Genomic DNA, 23,750 nt, shown 5'->3' on the forward strand with positions numbered 1-23,750 from the left:
ATGTGGTGGCCAGGTGGTTAAGGCACTCGACTCGTAATCTGAGGATCGCGGGTTCGAATCCCTGTCCCACCAAACATGGTTGCCCTTTCAGCCATGGGGGCGTTATAATATGACGGTTAATTCAATCCCACTATTCGTTGGTAAAATTCGCCAAGAGTTGGCGGTGCGTGGTAAAGACTAGCTACCTTTCCTCTATACTTACACTGCTAAATTAGGGACGACTAGCACAGACAGCACTTGTGTAGCGCGAAATTCAAAACAAACCTGTATGTGCCTGTATGATGAAACTTTGGGTTAGATATGTACAAATTCAGGAAGTGTTAAGTAGCAACTTTTATTAAAATACAATTGATCAGATTAACTTAGAGAAGTCACTTCACTTCCCTTAGCTACTTTCTAAGCTATCACTATAGCTGTATTATGTAACGTAATGAGACATCACCTAAGCCTATCTAAAACAGTGAAATTGATATTCTTTCTCAAGCTATATATCAGGATTAATTTCATGTTATCATCATTTTACCAACGATACATGCAAATTACAGCTAATAACTAAGGGAGTCTCAGATTTATATTTCCACTTTCCAGCTGAGGTGAGACTAATGTGTCAAAACTACAGCTGCTGATACTCTAGTCATTCAGGGAAGTTTCTGATGGGGCTTTGCCATGGTCAGGTTTGTGCCACGTGAGACACATGTTCTATTGAAGATAATGAATGAAACGTGAAGAAGGGCTGAAACAAAACTTTGATTAACACTTGAAGAGGACGCAAGAGTACCGGTTTAATTATCTTCTGTTAAAACTCCTTATAATTCCAAGCAACAGATGACGATACATCTATCATCACGTTGATACTTTGAAATATCGAATGGTGATACACCCAAAGATACAGCCACGTTGACTACCTTTAAAAGACTTGATAGGAATAAAAACAGGATAAACTGAGAAGCTTTACGTAAACTTTGGATACACATGAAAAAAACTTTAAGCCTCAGATAAATTATAAACAGTGAGCTTCATATAACTAAGCAGAAAGTTTGAGCTTCAGTTAGACTGTAAACACCCTTTGAACTTTGGATAAGCAACAAACTGTGGACCTCATGTAACTACACAGAAACTGTGAACTTCAGGCTATAAAACTGCGAATTTCAAAAATACCACACTATGTAACACAAATTTTGTTCCTGGAAACTATGTGTTATTTCTCAATTGCTTATGTTGTAAAAGTACAGAAAATGGCCAGAAGATAGGTCTTTTCGATTTACTTTAGGCATAAGCAATTGGGAAATAATACCTTCTGCCCAGGAACAGGAAAAAGTAAAAAAAAATGTTACATAGTGTAATGAAAAGAATTATGGACAAAAATCAACTTGATTGAAAAAGCCATAAAAATACATAGTTTGAATTTCATTTGGTTTAGTTTGAATTTTGCGCAAAGCTACACGAGGACTACTTGCGCTCGCCGTCCCTAATTTAGCAGTGTCAGACTAGAGGGAAGGCAGCTAGTCATCACCACCCACCGCCACATTTGGGCTACTCTTTTACCAACGAATAGTGAGAGTGACCGTAACATTATAACGCCCCCACAGCTGAAAGGGCGAGCACGTTTGGTGTAACGGAGATTCGAATCCGCGACTCTCGGATTAGTTTGAAGTGGAAGAAGATAATGAGAATGATCATAATACGGAGATAATTGTAGAAATAAAATATCTATACAAAGGGAGGCAAACCAAGGATCAAACTAGTCTATCTCTGTTTGCACCTACTAATTAATATCAACCTTAAACATGCATGAACTATGTGTTACAGAACATGCTATTACCATTACTTACTTACCACTTTGGACTACAAGATCTTCCATGACTACTACAGTTACAACAGTAATTCATCAATTTGTGGAATTTAATGAGTCAATTACCATCACCCAAACGAAAAGAACAACAACACGAAAACGATATCTTGAAGGTGAGAATATACAAAACTATCTCAGTTGTATAATTAGTATAATTTACGTAACTTAGACCATGAATCAACAGGTTCATTAACTTTGATTCTATAGCTACCATTTTTTGACCTGATCTAGTTATGAAGGATTGAAAATTGCCTCAAGAAATAAAACGATGGATTGATTCAAATAGCACGCAGTTATAAAGTTCCATCAAATTAACAGTTAGAAGTTACCTACAATATGATGTGACAGGTACCTGACACCCTGCGATATGACCAGAAAAACTCTGTGACCTGTAAAATAAATATACCACCAGAAATAGACTTTCAAGGAAAGAACCGTAAGACAAACACGATGACCAACATAAAGTGCAACAGAGCATAATCTAGAAAGTTAGGCAGTCCACACAGAGTTCACCCCCCCCCATGACCGAGCTTGAAAGTATAGAGTGAAAAAGGGTCACTTAGTTAGGTTCCAAGAAAGCCAGAGACAAATGAACCTTCTGAAGAGTCCAAGACTACTGCTAAGATCTCTTTCAGCGAACCATTAACTCCTAGTGATAAAGAATAAAAGATAGTCCCATATTCGAACCATAAACTACGAAAATGAAAATCAACAACTACAGTTAGTGACTGAACAGTTCAGCAAATGAGTAAAAAAACGGATTATTTTTGGTAATCCAAATTGTTAACTTGAGTTAACTGGTAGACTTGTTGTCGAAAAAATAAAACGCTTTCTGTTACAATAATGGACCAAACTTTAAACTTTACTTTTAATCTAATAATTCAGACAAACCCGCTCATCAGTTTACCAATAAATAATCACATACGAATTTATCAGCTTAAATAAACACTTCAAGACAAACACATGAATTAAAAGGAAACTTATATCAACAACCATTAACTATTTAATTATAGTTAAAAATAAGGCAAAACTCCTACTATCGTAACTACATACCAGTTAAATCGGAGTGATACTTCAAACTGTTATATCGTGATATGGTGTAAGCTATACTACCGCAATACAAAGTAATTCTACAAAGGTTTATATTTATTAAGTTGAAAAGGCTTATTTTCTACCTTTATATAGCATTTATTGACAATAAAAACTTTATATTTTGGGGCAAAAAAACTATTCTGATAGATGCAATAATAATATAAATAATAATAATAAATTCTGAGAGCAGGTGCGGTACAATAAAGTTCCATTTTGCACCGAGACGTTAGAATTTAAACCTAATATATATGCTTAAGCTTGTCATATAGAAAGTCTCGTGTTCTGAATAATAAAAAACCCAAGGTTTTCAGCACCCCAAGGTTATAAGGTGTAAACGCATGATGTTTTCTGCCTTCATCTGGGAATTCGATGCTTGTAGCGCATGTTAATCTGTTAAAGAGTTCGATCCAAATCGAAATGTTCAACAGTAATGACAAACCACATCACAACACGGCTAAAAAAAAAGGTATTTTTTTCTTTCATATTTACACAATAAACCACAGTCACGTTTACCATAACCAAACTCCTGGCAGAGTTCTGAATTGCCATATAAAGCAAATGTTAGCTTGTACGTCATACAACATATATATCTTTGGTCTGGCCTGAAAGGATTTTATATGAAAGAGTTTACTCGCAATAGCATTACACGATCATTAAGGTTTTGTTTGTTTGTTTGTTTTTGAATTTTGCACAAAGCTACTCGAGGGCTATCTGCAGGCATGCCAATGACATTTATGAAAAAAAGAGGAAAAGGTATATAGCCTGCGCCTGACTAGGGGTCTGGGGCATGCCCCCCGGGAAATTTAAAAAAAAATGGATGCTATTTGGTGTGATTTGGTGCAATCTGGGACATAATTTCTTTATGTTTTTTGACATTGGAATGTTGGAAAAGTACACAATATATATCATATAAAATAACAAAAGGAAATTAAAAGACTAAATCAAACTAATAAAAACTATAACTTTCATTTACAGTTTTTAGGAGATTGATTTATTCTTTTAATTTGCATTAATTTTTTAGAAGATATATCAAAATATCTAAAATTAACAAATAAAATAAAAGTAAATAAATGAAATTTAAGATTGTTTATTTGCTATTTATTCAGTTTAATTTTTTTCTAAATCAAAATATATTAGTAATATGAGTTAATAAAGCCAAAATAACTCAGTAAATATTTCAAATACAAATCATTTCATTATTATCCTTTTTGTCATCAATAACATCATCATCATCAACTACTGGTATGCTGCCAATTAAAGGTTTTACAGTCATTGCCAATAACTACTTCTCTGCTGCATATATTCCATACAATTTTCAAATCACATAAAATTACTCTTTTGACTAATCATGACTACCTACAGTTCAAATTGTTCATCTATGCAATCTTGTCATTATACTACTGGTACCTTAATGTCAGTGAATTTTCCATTCTTTCACAAATTGACAATACAAACTAAAACAGCATATGAAGGAAAGCTATGACATTGCTTAAAAATTCAACTACTGATATCAATGATATGCCTCAGAAATTAAATTTTGTACAGTCACTGACATCAACAACTACTGCTCTGCTGCATGTATTCCATTAAAATTTCAAATTACTTAAAATTACTCTACATGACGACCTCCAGTAAAACTTGTTCATCTATACAATCTTGTCAGTAAATTACTGGTACCTCAATATCAGTATATTTTTCATTCTTTCACAATACAAACTGAAACAGCAAATCAAGGAAAGCTTTGACATTGCTTCAAATTAAATTAATGATACGCTTAAAAATAAACCACTGGCACTGTATGCTGCAGATAATAATAAAATGTTTTTCAGTCACTGATATCAACTTCTGCTCTGCTGCATAAATTACAGTCAAATTTCAAATCACTTAATTTCCTTTAATCAATCTTGGCTACTTTCCTCTTTTTCGAGACAAGGGTTTCCAGTGCTCTCTTCTGAGCTTTTTTTCTCTCCTTCTCTGAATGGGCAGCTCTCTGTGCCTCTGCGGCTTTCTGGACTTTTTCTTTAGCCAAGGTGGCTGGGCCAGATTTCACAGAACCATAGGCCTCAAGCCTTTCTGCCCTTTTCTTCTGATTCTCCCTCAGCTTTGAGGTATACTTTGAAGCTGCTGATCTAATGTCCTTACAAATTCTCTTGTCTACAGGATCAAAATGAACATCTTTCCTTTTAAACATTTCAATCGCTGTTGTTTCTTTGGAGCGTAGAGAATATTTTATCGTCTGGTATGCACACGATACCAAACCACGAGACCTGCAACGAGACGAAACGAGACTGCCTCCAAGATGGCGGTCAGATTTTTTTTTCTGCAATAAACATTGAAAAAATACGATTTCTCCTCAAAAACCACCTACCCGGCCCTCAAATCGCTCATATTTTCTCCTCGAATTTACACGAATCTCGTGGGTGATCGTTGGCCGTTTGAAAACAGCGGAAATCCGCGTTTCAGCGGAAAAATGGCACGCATGTATCTGTGCTAGACGTCCCTGATTTAGCAGTTTAAGACTAGAGGGAAGACAGCTAGTCATCATCACCCACTGCCAACTCTTGGGCTACTCTTTTACCAACGAATAGTGGGATTGACCGTCACATTATAACGTCCCCACGGCTGAAAGGGCGAGATCATTAAGGTACTTATAACCATCGAGGTTTTATGGTAAATTAGCTTCTTTCTAAACCTTAAATATAAAATATAGTTTTGAACAATGCTTATAGAAGACAATTTATTGATGGAAGACAGATAATCATTTAATCTATATACTATTTACCTTCCACACAGAGTTTGTTAAGATGTTCAAACGATAATCGTTCACTGGCACATATGACCAGACACCTTACGTTTGTATGCTTTGTTCAATTTTATACGTTATTGCAGAATGCTTGATTTCATTCATTTTAAATTATTAATTAATTCGTTTGGTCGTATCTTCTTTTCTTTCTGCTCATTTTCTGTGACAAAATTTAAATATAAACTATTATAAATACTATATTATCCTAATTAACACAACCCTGGTATTTTTATAAATGTTACTTTGTGTGAGAGAAATAGTAATGCAACATTTAGCCCACTTTGACCATCGCAATTTTAATTTGAAAAAAGAAAGAAGGGAAAACAAACATACACAAACACTTATTAGTACTGAAATCAACAAATCACATGTGATAAATAGAATCCGGAACTGTGCAAATACTATAATTAACGTCCCACCCCTTTGTAGTTTGCACCGTTAATCAGGTGCAATACGGTGTTCAAAACATACACTGGCTGCTGCTAATAATCGCACAAGCTCACACACACACAATATTTTAAGAAATAATACGTGGTACAGGACTTTCCTATGTATGTAGTGAATTGTAAGTTAATTTGTTTGTTTGTTTTGAATTTCGCGCAAAACTACTCAAGGGCTATCTGAGCTAGCTGTCCCAAATTTAGCAGTGTAAGACAAGAGGGAAGGCAGCTAGTCATCACCACCCACCGCCAACTCTTTGGGCTACTCTTTTACCAACGAATAGTGGGATTGACCGTCACATTATAAATTCCCCACGGCTGAAAGGGCGAGCATGTTTGGTGCGACCGGGATTCGAACCCGCGACCCTCGGATTACGAGTCGAACGCCTTAACACGCTTGGCCATGCCGGGCCTGTAAGTTAATACATACGTGTAATGGATGTGGTAAGTCTGATTCTACAGTTTTACTAGCTTTCAAATTCTAATTCATCTGGTCTAACCATTTGTTTAGATCCCCCTCAAGCACTTATTTCATAGTCTAGTTCAGTGAAAGACTCGTAGAGAACGAATCTCCTTGAAAAAGTCTAGGTAAACAAAAGTGGCTAGGCCATCTCGTCGAAATGAATTCTGTGGTGGCACGTGATAAAGTTCGACTCCCCAAGTGTTTGGTTAATCTTAGTTAGCAGGAAATACCAACATGTCAAACTCGAGATTCCTCCACACCAGTGACATTTGTTTGTTGAAACTTGTACTCATGGCCCCTAGCGATAAGCTATGCAAAGTTCTCGATTTGAAAATATCCACAACGCTCATATCATGCATCCGTAGCTGTCAAAGATTGGAGCGATCTTTGCTGACTGGTTAGTTATGGAGATTATAATACGTTTACCGTTAGATGTACGGGTTTTCCATGTTCACAATTTTTAATATGTAATGTAGAAAAATACTGTAAGCACGCCGCGTGTGGCCTAGCACCTTCTGAATTTATGCAACAAAGATATATCTAGTTCATATTACTTACTCTTGAAGGATATGTGCTGATGAATGTATAACAATGAGCGCATCCCGTTCGTTTGATATTTATTTAAAAGATGACTTACTCGGGAATGGTGACCAACCATATTATTCCTTAATATAACATGGATAGACAAAGACCAATAGCAGTAGCTGTTACTAAATATGTATGTTCATGATGCTCGAAAAACATGTAGACTCAAGAAGTCTTGAATAAAAACCATTCAGTTTCCTCCTGAAGAAGAAAGGTCCATCTTTCGAAAGCTCTTGGGTTAGAGGGGTTTTATTTAATTTCTACTATATATATATATATATGCTAATTATAGATAATGTGGGAAAATAAAAAATGAATCGGGGAATTTAACTAATTATTATTGTCGTTAACTCAGAGTCTTAATTACTTAATGCTAATTACATATTACTGAATTACTCTAGTGTTTACTACTAATAAACTTCAATAAAGCTATAATACAGTTGTTGGTACTTTTCATCAATAATTAATATTTAGGCCCAGCATGGCCAGGTGGTTACGGCGCTCGACTCGCAATCTGAAGGTCGCGGGTTCGAATCCACATTACATCAAACATGCTCCCCCCTTTCACCTGTGGGGACGTTATAATGTGATGGTCAATTCCACTATGCGTTGGTAAAAGAGTAGTCCAAGAGTGGGATGCGGGCGGTGATGACTAGCTACCTTCCCTCTAGTCTTACACTGATAAATTAGGGACGGCTAGCGCAGATAACCCTCGTGTATCTTTGCGCGAAAACAAACCTTTAATTAATATTTGTACTCTAAAACCCCAATAAACACTATATAACTTTTTAAATCAACTTCAATTATGATATAGTTGTTGTTATTTTTCATCAATAATTAGTATCTAGCTCCTATAACAAAAGTAAACACTTTGTGATCTGCCACTAGCACGAACGTAATGTACATTATATCTTTATACAGTGATCGCGTGCCATAAACGTGAATCTTCACAAGCAAATAATAATTTTCTCAGCCTTCTCCACGCCCTTTCACTCTAGGCAAAGACAAACACTCACAACGAAACTGGACGAATAAAACAGTTAACTCTCCCATTTCTTTAGTGTCACCTGATTGCTAACTAAATCTGAACATTTCGTACTAGCTTGTGTCATTAAGTTGAATGTCCTGTGCAAAATGTTCTTATTCCATAATGAACAGGATAAACGATTAAAAACATTCGAAGATACGCACTTTGCAATTCATTACTTGCTGCGCCATCTACTGGTGACTAGGAAAACAAAAGTTAATAACTTTAATGAATATTTACAATTACTATTATTTTATGTTTGTTTTCCTTGATTTTATTTCTATCTGAAAAGTTCAACCTACTCAAACTTTTAATTTATTGGCTCTACTCTGCCTCCTATGTCTGAAATCCTGACCAGAATTTGACATTATTTAAATGATGGTGACAAAGCTGACGAGACGTTCTCCGCATCTTTGGGGTCGTGGGTGCTTTGTGTGACGATAAACTCCCACTGTTCTATCATAAGAGTTGATAATAAGTGATGTTAGCTAATTAGTCAGTCTCTCAGTTCAAAACTGGGGACACGAATGCATAAACGCATGAGAAATAGTGTTTATTACTGAGTTTACTGTTAAACTTAAGAAACATAAAACTTGAAAAACCAAATCAGTTTTTAACCACTGAGATTTACACGTGACAAAAGTATCATTAAGAAATAACTCACTATGTTTTCCACGAAAACCTTCAATAATAACAAATGTTAATCATAAGAAGTGCTACAGTAATAATTTCTCGATGTATCGTAACTTACTACTAGTGTGTGTTTTTTTTTTTTTATAGCAAAGCCACATCGGACTATCTGCTGAGCCCACCGAACCACAGCTTTTAAGGTTGTAAATCCGTAGACGTACCGCTGTACAAACAGGGGGCTATTACCATTGTTCTTACTTTCATACCATTAACAGTAGTTAATATCTTACACTTACTACCAGTGTTCTAAGTTAATAACTTACACTTAATACCAGTGTTCTAAGTTAATAACTTACACTTAATACCAGTGTTCTAAGTTAATATCTAACACTTAATACCAGTGTTCTAAGTTAATATCTTACACTTACTACCAGTGTTCTAAGTTAATAACTTACACTTACTACCAGTGTTCTAAGTTAATAACTTACACTTAATACCAGTGTTCTAAGTTAGTATCTTACACTTAATACCAGTGTTCTAAGTTAATATCTTTCACTTAATACCAGTGTTCTAAGTTAATATCTTACACTTAATACCAGTGTTCCAACGCGTTCATCCGTTTCCTATCACTTAACAGCTATCGACATTTCAATCATGATAAAATTTCACCTCAAGACTCATGTCATATAATATCGAAAGTTATCTAAATTTTTAATATCAAATATCCCACAGCAATGACATCACGATTCTGTGCTGTCTGAAGTTTGATGTGGTCTTTGCTGGCTGGCGAAAGAGATTATGATACGTTTACCGTTGGATGTACGGGTTTTTGATCTTCGCAATATATACATATATGTTTATATATGAATCGTAAGTAATCTGCAGAAACAAATGTAAAAATCCAGTTAAAATTTTAATGCTTTTGACTTTGAATCTTAATTAATTAATGTTTCCTATATATTAATTAATTAATGTTTCATGTATATTAATGGACTATTGTGGTATTCAATATTTATAAATTGACTTCAACTTTACAACGCTAACATCAGGGGTTCGATTCTCCTCGGTGGGCTCAGCAGATAGACCGATGTGGCTTTGATATAAGAAAAACACACACGCACACACACTAACTTCAAGAAAATAAAAAAGAATAAACTACACAATGAGATATCTGTACTTTCTCCAGCCTGATTATCGAAACCTAATTTTTAGCATTATAAGCCTAGTTACTCTGAGTCACTTGGAAAACAAAGATGTTATGCGTCGAATTTAAAACTGTTGCACAACCCTCACGGGTGGGCTTAACAAAATAACTTGATAAACCATTCCTGTTAAACAAGTGCAATTAGATTTCAAGTGTTTCGGGTAAATATATATAGTTTTAAAGCACCGTAGTTTAACAAAAAATGTTTTTACAGCAACATGGAAGAAGATGCACCATTCGCCTGTAGCTGAGTTTAGAAAATTCATTAAAAATGTTAAACAAAGGTCAACTGCACATGACCGCTATTTTGAGCTAACAGCCAGCCAACAACACACACCACAAGCTCGTGGACTACAACTCCTGTCTGACTGAAAGGTGGGATTTGACCATCACTCTCAACAAAGTGCATTTTTGTGGTATGGTATCCCAGAACCCTCGGAATTTGTATATCGACCACTGAGACGCATCCTGCTCACGTGATATTGCAAATGAACCGTCTTTCAAAAACGGGTGGAAGATTAACACCTGAAAATTCAGTAAATTGTGGTGTTATTTTAACATAAAAAATAATTAAAAAAAGACTATTACGAAGAAAGGCGTGTATGCATATACTATCATCTAATTTTCAAGAGGGTGTTTTCATAAATGCTTCAAATGTCACAAAGGGGTGGGGCAGGAGCGTTGAAAATGGTGAAAATAGTGTCACGTGATTCAGAAGTGGCCTCGTAACTTTGCCCAGAATGTTACTGAAATTACAACCTGTAGGTCCATAGAGTCTCTTGTTGCCCAGAATGTTACTGAAATTATAACCTGTAGGTCCATTGAGTCTCTTGTTGCCCAGAATGTTACTGAAATTACAACCTGTAGGTCCATAGAGTCTCTTGTTGCCCAGAATGTTACTGAAATTATAACCTGTAGGTCCATTGAGTCTCTTGTTGCCCAGAATGTTACTGAAATTATAACCTGTAGGTCCATTGAGTCTCTTGTTGCCCAGAATGTTACTGAAATTATAACCTGTAGGTCCATTGAGTCTCTTGTTTTTATATTTCAGTTTTCTAAATTTTAAATAACCAGTGTTGGTCTGCATTTGCTGAATATTTTTTTCTCATTCATATAAAAAATCAGTATTGTTTTTTTTATTCTTACTAAACCTACGAGGACGATGGGAATCAGTAGGCTTTAGTATCAAACAGTGGCGAGTACTTTTCACTTCTAGGCACTTGTGGTTTAACATCACTGGTGAATTAAGGTCATCTTTATCAAAAACATCTTCACCATACGAGACCTTCTCTGTTACATGACTTAACTTCGGTTTTGTTGTGTTCAAATACTCGCAATAGAAACCAATGAATTTGAAGGAGTAAACATATTGAGATTGGGCTCAAAACCACTTCGCTTGTACTATCCCAGACTGGATGCCAATGCTTTTCATAAATAAGTCGAGGTTTTTGTATCTATTTCATAGACTATTACCATGCTAGGACGTGGAAATGACAAGGGGAGCACTATCACGACCACAACATAGCTCAACAATCATGGTCTGGACAAAATGGCAGATAGGAGGATGTGTCCACCATGGAGTAGGTAGCATGATATATAAGATGGTTAATCCAGCACGGCTGGACAGTTTGAAATATAGGATGGTGGGTCCATTATGATCTGGGAAACATGGAAGATAAAATTGTGGATCAAACATAGTCTGGATAACGTAACAGATAGGATAATGGGTTCATTATGGTCAGGGTGACATCAGCTTCAATGGTAAGACTGATTTCCATCTGTCCAGGAATGTTTTTCTGGACAGTTGTGCAAAACAAATATGAAAATTCAGACATTTGTACGAGACTGCATCTGTATATTGTAAATGACAATACTGCCCACGTTGTGCTTTGTAACTACAGGTGTTCCTTCAGAAGAAGAGTACGTACTGTTCGTTGGAGTGGCTTGCTTCCAGCAAGAACCCAACGGAACATACTTGTTCAGTTCTTGACTCTCCAGAAGTGTGCGGAAACGACATAACAGGCAGTGATCAATGGTCTTGAAGACACAATATTTATTTATAAGTTTGTTTTATTTATTGTATTTTTAAATCAATTTCTCAGAAAAGTCAGTTTGCTAAAAATATTTCTTTTTGAGAATATCCTCTTCTCCTCTTCTGTGTTGAGTTGTGTAAGCATCATGTTGGAAAAAGTTGTTATCTTATGTAGGATTGAGTTGAAGAACATGTTACAAACTCAATTACACAACCATTAATGGCCCGGCATGGCCAAGCGTGTTGAGGCGTGCGACTCGTAATCTGAGGGTCGCGGGTTCGCATCCCCGTCGCGCCAAGCATGCTCGCCCTTTCAGCCGTGGGTCATTATAATGTGATGGTCAATCCCACTATTCGTTGGTAAAAGAGTAGCCCAAGAGTTGGCGGTGGGTGGTGATGACTAGCTGCCTTCCCTCTAGTCTTATACTGCTAAATGAGGGACGGCTAGCACAGATAGCCCTCGAGTAGCTTTGTGCGAAATTCAAAACAAACAAACACAACTATTAGTTGATTGCTGTTCACCTACTGTTTGCTATAATTGTTTTGGAAAGCGATCCATACCAATATTTGAGAAATGTAGGTGAAACATGAAACATTTATCCTATGATACATTAGCACATTACTACATAAAATGAGCCCACTTTCCTCCAACTTTACAAAACGAATTATTCTTATTTATTCTGTTATTACAATACAGTTGGGGATAATTTCATCAACGAAATCGCCATTATACGTTCCTTGTGCCTATATTCACACATATTTAGTCTAGTCCCACCTATTTAACTGTCTCATTTTGTCTATCTATATGAAACTACATTTTGTACGTGTATATACACACAGACTGAAAGAGGCCTAGAACGTTCCACACACCACGTGATATTATGAAGCAACAGTACTCGATTGTTGTTGTTGTTGTTTTGAATTAAGCACAAAGCTACACAATAAGCTATCTGTGCTCTGCCCACCACGGGAATCGAAACCCGGTTTTAATCGTTGTATGTCCGCACATATACCGCTGAGCCACTGGAGGGCGTACTCGATTGAAGAAATAAGAAGACCTTAGAAGTTTTAGTAACATGATAGAATGTTAAAAAAAAAGTTCCTACTTAAACTCACATATTACATAAGCTATACCAATTACTGGATTATTTATTTCTGGTCTATACAGAGTGTTTGCTTTAACCAAAAATTGCCAATAATTGTGTATTTTTGATTTTATTTTGTAAATTCGAAATGTTTAATCTCTCTTTCCCATTTTGAAATTACCAGTGATGAGGACATATGATTGATGTGATGACAAGCTTTCAAAATAAACCAAAATTTCATACCTCACAGATCCGAGTCGATTTTACACTCAACGGATACACATTTGACTCACATTCGATTTGCACGTGAACACGGAGTCACTGGGATCCATTAGAAGCCTCTCTAACTACCTGATTAAAGTAACTGTGATGCCAGAATAAATGTAGTGTGGGTTTAGAAAGATTCGGGGCAGAAACACGCCACTGCCAACAATTTTCCAGCAGGAATTATCATTGCCGCAGTAGCCGGGTAAGGGAAACAAGTCGGGCTAATTGGTAAAAGTGGCTTTTCCCTCAGCTATGGCCCATTTATCATCATCCTAGATCCCGAGCCACGTGAGGCTGTGGTGTGCCAGAACATGAAACAAACCAGGCTTGTCTCAGTAATGGTTAGGGTAAGGAAAGAGGTCATGCGCGCACAAATTTTCATCAAACATTCGCGAACTCTTACGTGTAATGCACTGACCTAAGGGGTTTTTATCAATGCGTTGTTGGCCGCAGAACAGAAAAAAACAAGACCCTTCAATTGCCCCGAGTTTCATGATTTCGTTCCAAAGGTCTTTGTCAGATGTCAGTCCCTAGGCATATGAAAGTTGTTATCGAGCCATAAAGAACCACTGGCTTCTTTAAACATCGCCCAGTGTTTTGCCGTAAGTAACAAATTAAATAAATACACTCTGGTTTCAAAAGAAGACGCAAAATTACAGAAAATAACAAATTAGTGAATTCATAGATGTAAAATTGGTTTAAGCAAGAAAACGGAACTAACATTTTTGCCCTGTCTGATAATTCAGGGACTTAGAATGTACGAGTATTTTGACTTCATAGTAAAGTTATAAATATATTTAAATTGTTTTGAGACTTTTTTTTTACATTTCTTGTTAAGCCTATTTTTATCTACTCAACCATAAGCATAAATAAAAAAAAATCGCCTTATAGAATATTGCACAATACGCTAATGAACAGTTGGTTACTTATGGTATCATCGCACCTACGAATTACTGTAAATAAGTCAACCAGGAGATAAAACACTTTCAAAGTCAAATTGTGTGGCAAGGAAGCAAATAAAATTCCACTCAACCATAGTACACTTGTGATAAACAGCTCGAAGTGGCCACGTTCGAGGATAGGGGTACTGATAAAATTTGAAAAGATCTCTTTTTTTTTTATTTATAACTTTTATCTCTACGTCTCTTGTCAAGGTTCTACATGCTTCAGCAAACAGAAGAGGTACGTCTCCACTGGTGAAAGAACAGAACAAGACATGTTTTTGTTACTGCAGAGTCTACTTGGACAGTTCGTCTCATTTGTTTTGAAAGCTACAGGAGAGCTATCTGCACAGTTCCTCTCAGTGGGTACCAAATCCAGTACTTGTGTGAAAGTTAAGGAGGACACGACTTCCACCTATCCTTTCGCTGATGTGCCGACAACACGTGTGTCGTCACTCTACTAATTACAAAACAATGTGTCTTCATTGCTAACGTTTTTGGATGGCTATGTGCCAGTACAATGTTACAACTCAGACTTGCTGTAACGAGTCCAGTGTCAAGACAAACGGACTGTAATAGAACGACTGGAATAGTTTCAGAAAAACGTATTTATGGCCAGTGTTAGGTGATGCGTGACGGGTGTTAGGGTAGCGAAACTAGTTTCTCACTGAGGACAGGAAGTGAAGAGTACACTCATTTGTCTGGAGATAACACATTTGAAATTCTTCCTACCGGTGAACCGCAATTCCTGATGCGAGGAAAACGCGGTTTGTAAAATAAAAGGTACGACTTTGAATTCTCAGAACTGAAGTATCATTCAAAAAAGATCTCCAATCAACTATTATTTCAATAGATGTTCCACACAAGAAGTGTGTGTGTGTTTTCTTATAGCAAAGCCACATAGGACTATCTGGTCAGCCCACCGAAGGGAATCGAACCGATGATTTTAACGTTGTAAATTCGTAGACATGCCACTGTACTAGCGGGGGGCTCAACACAAGAAGGAATCGCTTTCTATAGATCTAGACATGACAAATTGCACGAGTAGTGCTAATACATTAATAGATGGCGATAAAAACGTCATTAACTAGAAGTTTGTTTGTTTGTTTTGAATTTCGCGCAGAGCTACACGAGGGCTATCTGCGCTAGCCGTCCATAATTTAGCAGTGTAAGACTAGAGGGAAGGCAGCTAGTCATCACCACCCACCGCCAACTCTTGGGCTACTCTTTTACCAACGAATAATGGGATTGACCGTCACATTATAACGCCCCCACGGCTGAAAGGGCGAGCATGTTTGGGAAAGTAAATGGATTGGCTACTTCTGTTCTCTTATACTTGCACGAATAATAGAGGTAGAAAGCTCTGAAATCATTGGTCTGAAATGGCAGAATTAAACAATAAAACAACTCAACGACGTTTAGAGAAAGTCTAGGGTGATCTCGTGTCTCAATATTTGGGAAAAAATAAACTAAGGTTCTTCCAGTAGTTGTTAAAGATGTTCGTATCCCCTTCTGTTTACACACCAAGAAACACAAATAAAATAAGCTTTCAGAAAACATTTAGGTTTTGAAACTTGTTTATTTAAGTATTTATCACAAAACATTTTTACCAGAAGGTTATTTAAAGTTTTCACTGATGACTCATATGGCTACAGCACGTGTAATGGCCGGTGAATTTTTTTCAAAGATTTAGTATAAGTTTTCGTATAGATAAACATCTCCGTTTTGGTATCGAAACGAGCGCGTGATGGACAGGAATGTCGGAAATGGGGGTTTAGGGGAGTGGAGTTGCAATAAATACTACACTGATTAGCAAACTCTGTTCGTATCTTTTATCGAAACTGAATCTAAGAACAAAGAGATCGGAGTTCGTAAAAGACGAATTTTTTTTTTTTTTCAGTTATCAGAGAAAGAGAGAAATTGAAATTTGTAACACGTGTGTGTTTAGAAGTTGTTTGTTTACTTTTCTTTTAGAACAAAACCACACTAGACTATCCGATGTGTCTAACGTAAGAATCAAACTCAGGATTTTAACGTCGTAAACTCTGTTTCTACGAATCTGAGTGTAATTTTAGCTTTTGAGAATTTTTGTCGGTTTACAATTCAGTGAGACAACGGTGGAATATTTATTTGTAACACCGTTCATCTGATGAAAATAAAGAACCGCTGTCACATTATGACAAGAAAAATAGAAATGGGATGAAAATATCAACTTAGAACCAGAAACAGTTAGGCCCCGGCATGGCCAGGTGGTTAAGGCGCTCGACTCGTAATCTGAGGGTAGCGGGTTCGAATCCCCGTCGCGCCAAACATGCTCGCCCTTTCAGCCGTGAGGGCGTTATAATGTGACGTTCAATCCCACTATTCGTTGGTAATAAAAGTAGCCCACGTGATAGCGGCTGGTTGCGATAACTAGCTGCCTCCCCTCTTGTCTTACACAACTAAATTAGGGACGGCTAGCGCAGATAGTCCTCGCGTGGCTTTGTGCGAAATTCATGAAGAAACAAACAATCAGAAACACCTAAATAAATAGCTGGAATGAGGCGAGCGAAAGTTAACAGAACAAGATAAGCAAGCTGTTCTAAGTAAAATATAAACACTGCAAGTCCCTTTGTTGAATTACCACTAAAGAGGGATAAACATGGCTGATCCACAAGCGTATTAAAATAGCTATCTGCGATACATACTGATATTTCAAATTTCAGATGTCGCACTTTGGTTTTCAGTAAAGCTCATTAATTTTGAATTTCATATGCTATAGTATTAAAATGTATAAGCTGGCGAACCAAGAAATCTTATTACCTCTAATGAAAATAATCAAATCAAATGTTTCATCACATTATTCTTAATCCATTATGGATTTCGAAAAATAAGTACTTAAATTTAGCATTTTAGGTCTATGTTGTGTTTACCTAAAGTTGCTGGCTGCCTAAAAGGCTTTTCGTTTAATACCAGAATACGTCAGCTGTATTAGACATGCGGCAACCCAAAATCCGATTTAAATGCACTATCGAAATCCTCAGTGTTAAAACGTCTATAGTAAAAAACGAAAAAACCCCTTCAACATACTCTTAAGTGGATTTCAAACTCTAAAACGTGTTTGCTTGCGATCTGATCTGAATAACTGACGATGCGATATAAAACGTAATTGATCTATAAACACGGATATCTTATTCCTTGACATCTGACCTTAATAGGGAGGTTATCAAGTCTCTACCAAGAGATTCGATGTTCTGTCGTCAAAACAACATGCACCAACAGAAAGGATTTGTTGCTTGAGGATATTTGTTTGAGAACAAAGCCACATTAGGCTATTTGCTGTGTCCGCCGTGGGGAATTTAACCCCCGATTTTAGCGTTGTATATCCGTAAGCTTACCGCTGCCTCATCGGGAGACTGGGAGAAAAAGTACTAAAAGAAGATAGTAAAAGGTAAACTGACTTATATATCGTGCCGCAATATTTCACTTGCTGGGTTTACGTTCAATTTTAAAAAGGAAAGTTCCATTATGCTTTTAGGGACATTTTATAACAGCACGATAAAACAAACATGCTAGAGTAATAAATATTTCCTGCATGACAAAGAGTTTGGAAACTATTGGATTAGTTTTCCCCTATTGAATAAGTGGCTTCAGTACGAATAAAACAATAAAACTTTAAAAGTTCAATGTAGTTTTTATATCTTTGTAACGCTACACACTGTTGAATGTTTCATAAAATTATATTATTTTCATAAAGCAATAACGAAAATATAATCTACGCTGTCTTTCAGAAATATTTACGGCAAAACTATTAAGTTTTCTTTTTGTGTGTCCATTTCCAATTTTGAAAAACTGACCAGAGGGGGAAGGTAGTCGGTCAAAAACAACCACCATCGAAGCTACGGGACTAGCTCTTATTCCTGAAGTGCACCCTCAGCTTAAAGGTGAGTGTGGGATATTTTATGGTATCGCACGGATTCGAACCCGTATCACCAGCTCCAAAATTCATAGCTCTCTCACGGATCCGACCCTTACTCAAATATATTTATTTTGCAAAAAGTATTTGTGTGTTATGTTCCTAATTATAAAAAAAAAAATAATGGCATGGAACAGATAAAGATTTTCTTCAAGTTTAATCTTTTATTACCCAATCGTTAATTAAATGTTTCATTTACTCTTCTGCATTAAAGTTATTAAGTATTCAAAAAATAGGAATAAAAAGGGTTAACAAATAATCTGATGTACATATACATACATATAATTGATTTCAGAAGATATAAAGAGTGGGAAACCGTTGGATCGTTTACATAAACGAATACTTTTATATAGATGAACATTGATTCCTCGTTAATTTTTTACCACAATTTCGTATCTTTTACGACAAAATAAATTGCTTTTAGTCTTAACGAATGTCCATATTACTACTCAATTAAAGGACGTCTGCAGAAACTAATGTTACCCAAGCACAGCCGAATCACACCTTTTTTTAAATTATCATTTGCTCTGACAGATTTTTACATACTTAACTAGTATGTGTTTCCAACGTCTTTATATCCTCTCCGTCTACAGTTGCTCCCAGTAGCACAGCATTATATCCTCTCCGTCTACAGTTGCTCCCAGTAGCACAGCAGTACGTCTGCGGGATTGACACCGCTAGAAACCGAGTTTCGATACTCGTGGTGGGCAGAGCACAAATAGTCCATTGTATAGCTTTGTGCTTTACTTAAAACAAACCAGCGAACCGTCCTAAGTTCACTTAGTGGCGGGAAAATACTTCAAGTGAATTAAGCTGTTCAGTTAGTTAGTTTAGATTAAATTCTGGCGGACTCACTGAATTACATCATCATTAAAAAAGCAAGGTTAAAATATCTCGTTACTGATAGCGATAGTTAGCCTTTAAAGACTACCCTCCCCTATTGGAAACATTTGTGACTTTTATGGACGTACTGGCGTCATAAACTTTTGGATTTAAAGCAGAATGAATAACGGACGATAATTAAAGGGTAGAAAGTCTCTGGAAGCAAATATTTCTAGAAACGTTAAGCAGTTAATGATTGCTTCGTTTATGGCTCGAGTCAACGTTAATTCATTAAACATAACCTTATATATATATATATATATATACACTGACTTCATTCATTCCAAGCTTTAGTTAATATATGTTGTTGTTTTTAATATGTCTCATTTCAAGTCTAGGTTTTATAACATCAATGCTTAGTACCGGGAAAAATTACACTAATACTTTTGCTTAGAACACTTAGAAGACAAGTGTTTTTCAACATTTGTTCCGTTTCCCAGTAACAGGTGAGCTCTGTATTAACGCGAAGGCTTTTTTCTAGCAGGAGAGACTAAGTCTTCCTTCTGTGGGTGACAAACCTTGAATACTTACATATTACTGTTTTTATACAACCACAAAATTAACAACGGTTTAAATTCGAAAGTCTGATATAGAATTTAACTGATCTTTTTTCATTGGGGATGAACATCGTGTAAAGCGGTGAACAGAACAACCATTCGTTTCTAACTCAGTGAAATAACTATGCTCATTATTAAAACAATGAAATAAGAGTTTAAGAAAAATGTATAACCAATAAGAATGATGGTGACAGACAGAATGAAAGAATAGGACAGGTGGCATTTATATAAAACAATTGTAGAGAAAAATAGTTCCTAGACTGTAAAATAAATAAAAAACAGAGAAAGAGAGAGGGAAGTGCCATTATCTAGCGATAAAGCAACTATGGATACTATCTATCATTAGATTTAAGTCACTTGACAGTGGTCTTCCCGTGACATTTAAGTGTTTGATTCTGTTACACTGGTATCTAAACCGTAATTCATGACAAAGCAGTTGTTGTTGTTTTCTTATTTACCATTATAAATCTGGTATTTGTTCGTAAGCTACTAGAAACATTTTAAGCATAAATAATAACGGTAATGTGTTAAATTCAATTTGGCTGTATAGCTCAGTACAGAATATTTTGATAAACAAAATGGAGGTCGCTCTTCGTTTTAACACTATAAAAATTTAAATACTGTTGAACAATAAAAAAGGAGAATACGTAGAAACCTTATTGTTCGTATTGTGCATTAGGTCTCTGTATTAACACTAAAATATTAAAATACTGTTGAATAATAAAAAAAGAAGAATACGTAGAAATATTATTGTTTGTATTGTGCATTCGGTCTCTGTATTAACACTAAAAAACTAAAATACTGTTGAATAATAAAAAAAAGAATACGTAGAAGAAATCTTATTGTTTGTATTGTGCATTCGGTCTCTCTGTGGACATTAAAATATTAAAATACTGTTAAATAATAAAGAAAAAGAAAACGTAGAAATCTTATTGTTTGTATTGTGCATTCGGTCTCTGTATTAGCACTAAAAACTAAAATACTGTTGAATAATAAAAAAGGAGACTACATAGAAATCTTATTGTATGTCTTGTGCATCCTAAGCCAAAGAAAAGTTACAATCACTTCTATGATGCCAAAGGTAATTTTTACAAATAAAATACAATAAGCAAAACTTTATCTGTAGATAAAGACAAATTTACGAAAGTTTTTATATATTTATAAATTGAGGATCTAGTTTGTCTTTACTTCAAACAAAATTTCTATTGTTCTTTTTCGACAAGTCAGTCACATAAACGTCCACTCACCAATTTTTCATAGTATTGACGGAAGACCTATAAATTAAACTGTTTCCCTAACTGCACGTTTACAGATGAATTGTGTTTCAATTCAAACAGAGGTAAAGAGAAAGTGAAACGACAGCTAGACGGGGAAATCGACTAACAGAATCAAAATGAAATGAACACGAAGAAAGATGTAAGGGACAGGGGACGTAATCAGACGGTGTGAAAGGTCAGCGGAACTGAACGGACAAGATCAATCAACGAAAGAGAAGCTAAACGAATCAAGAAGACACATCACACTATTTTCTGACAATAAATCCAGTCAGCAACGAAGAGTCAGTAGACAGTGTGATAAAGAGAGAAGTCAAGAGCTTGGTGACAAGTTTACTTGACTCTAATGATCCTTTCAGTTTAGCGAAGACATTCGAGAAGAAGAGAGAATAATCAGGTGGCCATTCCAGAGAGAAGTAGTCCTAACTCGTGATACGTATCGGTTCGACTTATGTGACAAGATATTCGTAGCAACTAAAGATACCTCGACTTGGATAGTCAGTAAAAATATTAATAAAATCGGTTCCATCAGACAGTAGGTATACATTTCGACGGTGACCAACAGAATAATTCTTTTTTCAAAGGATTATTCACACACTTCGACCTTTTGTTTCCTTTATTTTACAAGTTCTATTTGAGCTTTCTTCGGTGAATAAAATAGGATTAGTTCAACCGTGTTTTGAATTTCGCAATTTTTCTTTCGTTTCGTTGATTATTTATTCGTTTAAAGCGTTCGCACAAAGCGAAACCAACGCTATCTGCGAACAGCTAGCCTCGATTTTGAATTCACAGCACCTGTCGTCAACGTTTTGGGATTTTCTCCCCTGGCCAAATAATGGGATTTGAGCAGCTTTCTTTCAGCACAAGCACTGTGCCAAAGTAAAAACTTTGTTTTGTTGTAACAGGAGGGACAACTCGATATCTCTGATTCATAGTCCTGATACGATAACAACCGAGCTAGGGACAACCTCACTTCTGTTTTGACAATAAAGTTAAAGTTTCAGACAACAAAATACTTGATTGTTTTATCCATACTTGATGATCTTCCCATGTTTTTGAATTCCCACTGTAAATATATTCTCACCAGGTGGCTTACCATTCCACGTAGCTCCCAAGGAGCACAGAGGTATGTCTGCGGATTTACAACGCTAGAATCCGGGTTTCGATACCCATGGTGGACAGAGCACAGACGATCCATCGTATAGCTTTGTACTTAATTATAAAACAGTAATTACACGTATAATTAATAAGTGATGTTCTCCTGTTTTTACTTGTTTCCGCCAGCTGCACTTTTACTTCACTCAGTGCTACAACAACCAATTACCGATATCTTGCAGGTCATTTTAAATACAAAACTTTTTATATTTACTATATTTTTTCTAATGTGTTGAAAAAAAACATGTAATTATATCTTTATTTCTTAACTAACGAATACTACTTGGCATGATAAAAAAAGTTTCCCACTGGTTTGAGGTGTTGCTTTGATATTAGTTGGCATGATAAGAAAGTTTCCTACTAGTTTGTGGTGTTGCTTTGATACTAGTTGGCATGATAAGAAAGTTTCCTACTAGTTTGTGGTGTTGCTTTGATACTAGTTGGCATGATAAGAAAGTTTCCTACTAGTTTGTGGTGTTGCTTTGATACTAGTTCGCATGATAAGAAAGTTTCCTACTAGTTTGTGGTCTTTGATACTAGTTGGCATGATAAGAAAGTTTCCTACTAGTTTGTGGTGTTGCTTTGATACTAGTTGGCATGATAAGAAAGTTTCCTACTAGTTTGTGGTGTTGCTTTGATACTAGTTGGCATGATAAGAAAGTTTCCTACTAGTTTGTGGTGTTGCTTTGATACTAGTTCGCATGATAAGAAAGTTTCCTACTAGTTTGTGGTGTTGCTTTGATACTAGTTGGCATGATAAGAAAGTTTCCTACTAGTTTGTGGTGTTGCTTTGATACTAGTTGGCATGATAAGAAAGTTTCCTACTAGTTTGTGGTGTTGCTTTGATACTAGTTGGCATGATAAGAAAGTTTCCTACTAGTTTGTGGTGTTGCTTTGATACTAGTTGGCATGATAAGAAAGTTTCCTACTAGTTTGAGGTGTTGCATTGATTACTAAATAATTTTCATAGGGATATTTTCGTCTGTAACTTTGTTTTTAATCTGTTTTAAAAGCTACTCTAGGATACTTTAAACAAACATTTTCCCAAACTTTGTCATCCACCCCTCCTTTAATAAACACGCTTTCTTGCGCGCGCGCCCTCCTTTCTCAAATGTGAAAAAGTGTGTATGAAGTGAAGGGATGAAACTCATAATTAGGGGGTCGCATATTCGACTCCCCGTTGTCCCAAACATACTCATCCTTTCAGCCGTGAAGGCGTTCTAATGTGACGGTCAATTCCACTGTTCGTTAGTAAAAAAAGTAGCTCAAGAGTTGGCGGTGGGTTGTGATAACTGGCTGCCTTCCCTCTGGTCTTGCACTTCTAGATTAGAGACGGCTAGCCAAACATTCTTGTCCTTTCAGTCGTGGGGGCGTTATAATATGACGGTCAATCCCATTATTCGTTAATAAAAGAGTAGCCCAAGAGTTGGTGGTGGGTTGTGATAACTAGCTGCCTTACCTCTAGTCTTACTCTTCTAAATTAGGGACGGCTAGCGCAGATAGCCC

General features: G+C 36.2%; 1 protein-coding gene and 1 long non-coding RNA gene across 11 annotated transcripts in view; one reads left to right on the forward strand and one right to left on the reverse strand.

Annotated features, from left to right (window-relative positions):
• Positions 1–23,750, reverse strand: part of LOC143247571 (discoidin domain-containing receptor 2-like) — a 384,888-nt gene that overhangs the window by 86,157 nt on the left and 274,981 nt on the right. Inside the window, exon 1 of one of the 10 annotated variants that reach the window (XM_076495862.1) lies at positions 18,923–19,194. The exons of 8 other annotated variants lie outside the window; for them this stretch is intronic. The gene's annotated coding sequence lies outside the window, so the exon portion shown is untranslated. Of the gene's footprint in view, positions 1–13,456; positions 13,479–18,922; positions 19,195–23,750 lie in introns of those variants that run through there. One more of the 10 variants, XM_076495863.1, reaches the window with a different exon arrangement.
• LOC143247572 (uncharacterized) lies at positions 17,291–21,733 on the forward strand. Its single transcript, XR_013026613.1, has 3 exons — positions 17,291–17,851; positions 18,192–18,344; positions 21,153–21,733. It is a non-coding gene; the product is annotated as an uncharacterized LOC143247572 (long non-coding RNA).

Source organism: Tachypleus tridentatus, chromosome 3, assembly GCF_004210375.1.
Source record: "Tachypleus tridentatus isolate NWPU-2018 chromosome 3, ASM421037v1, whole genome shotgun sequence".
Lineage (NCBI taxonomy): Eukaryota > Metazoa > Arthropoda > Merostomata > Xiphosura > Limulidae > Tachypleus > Tachypleus tridentatus.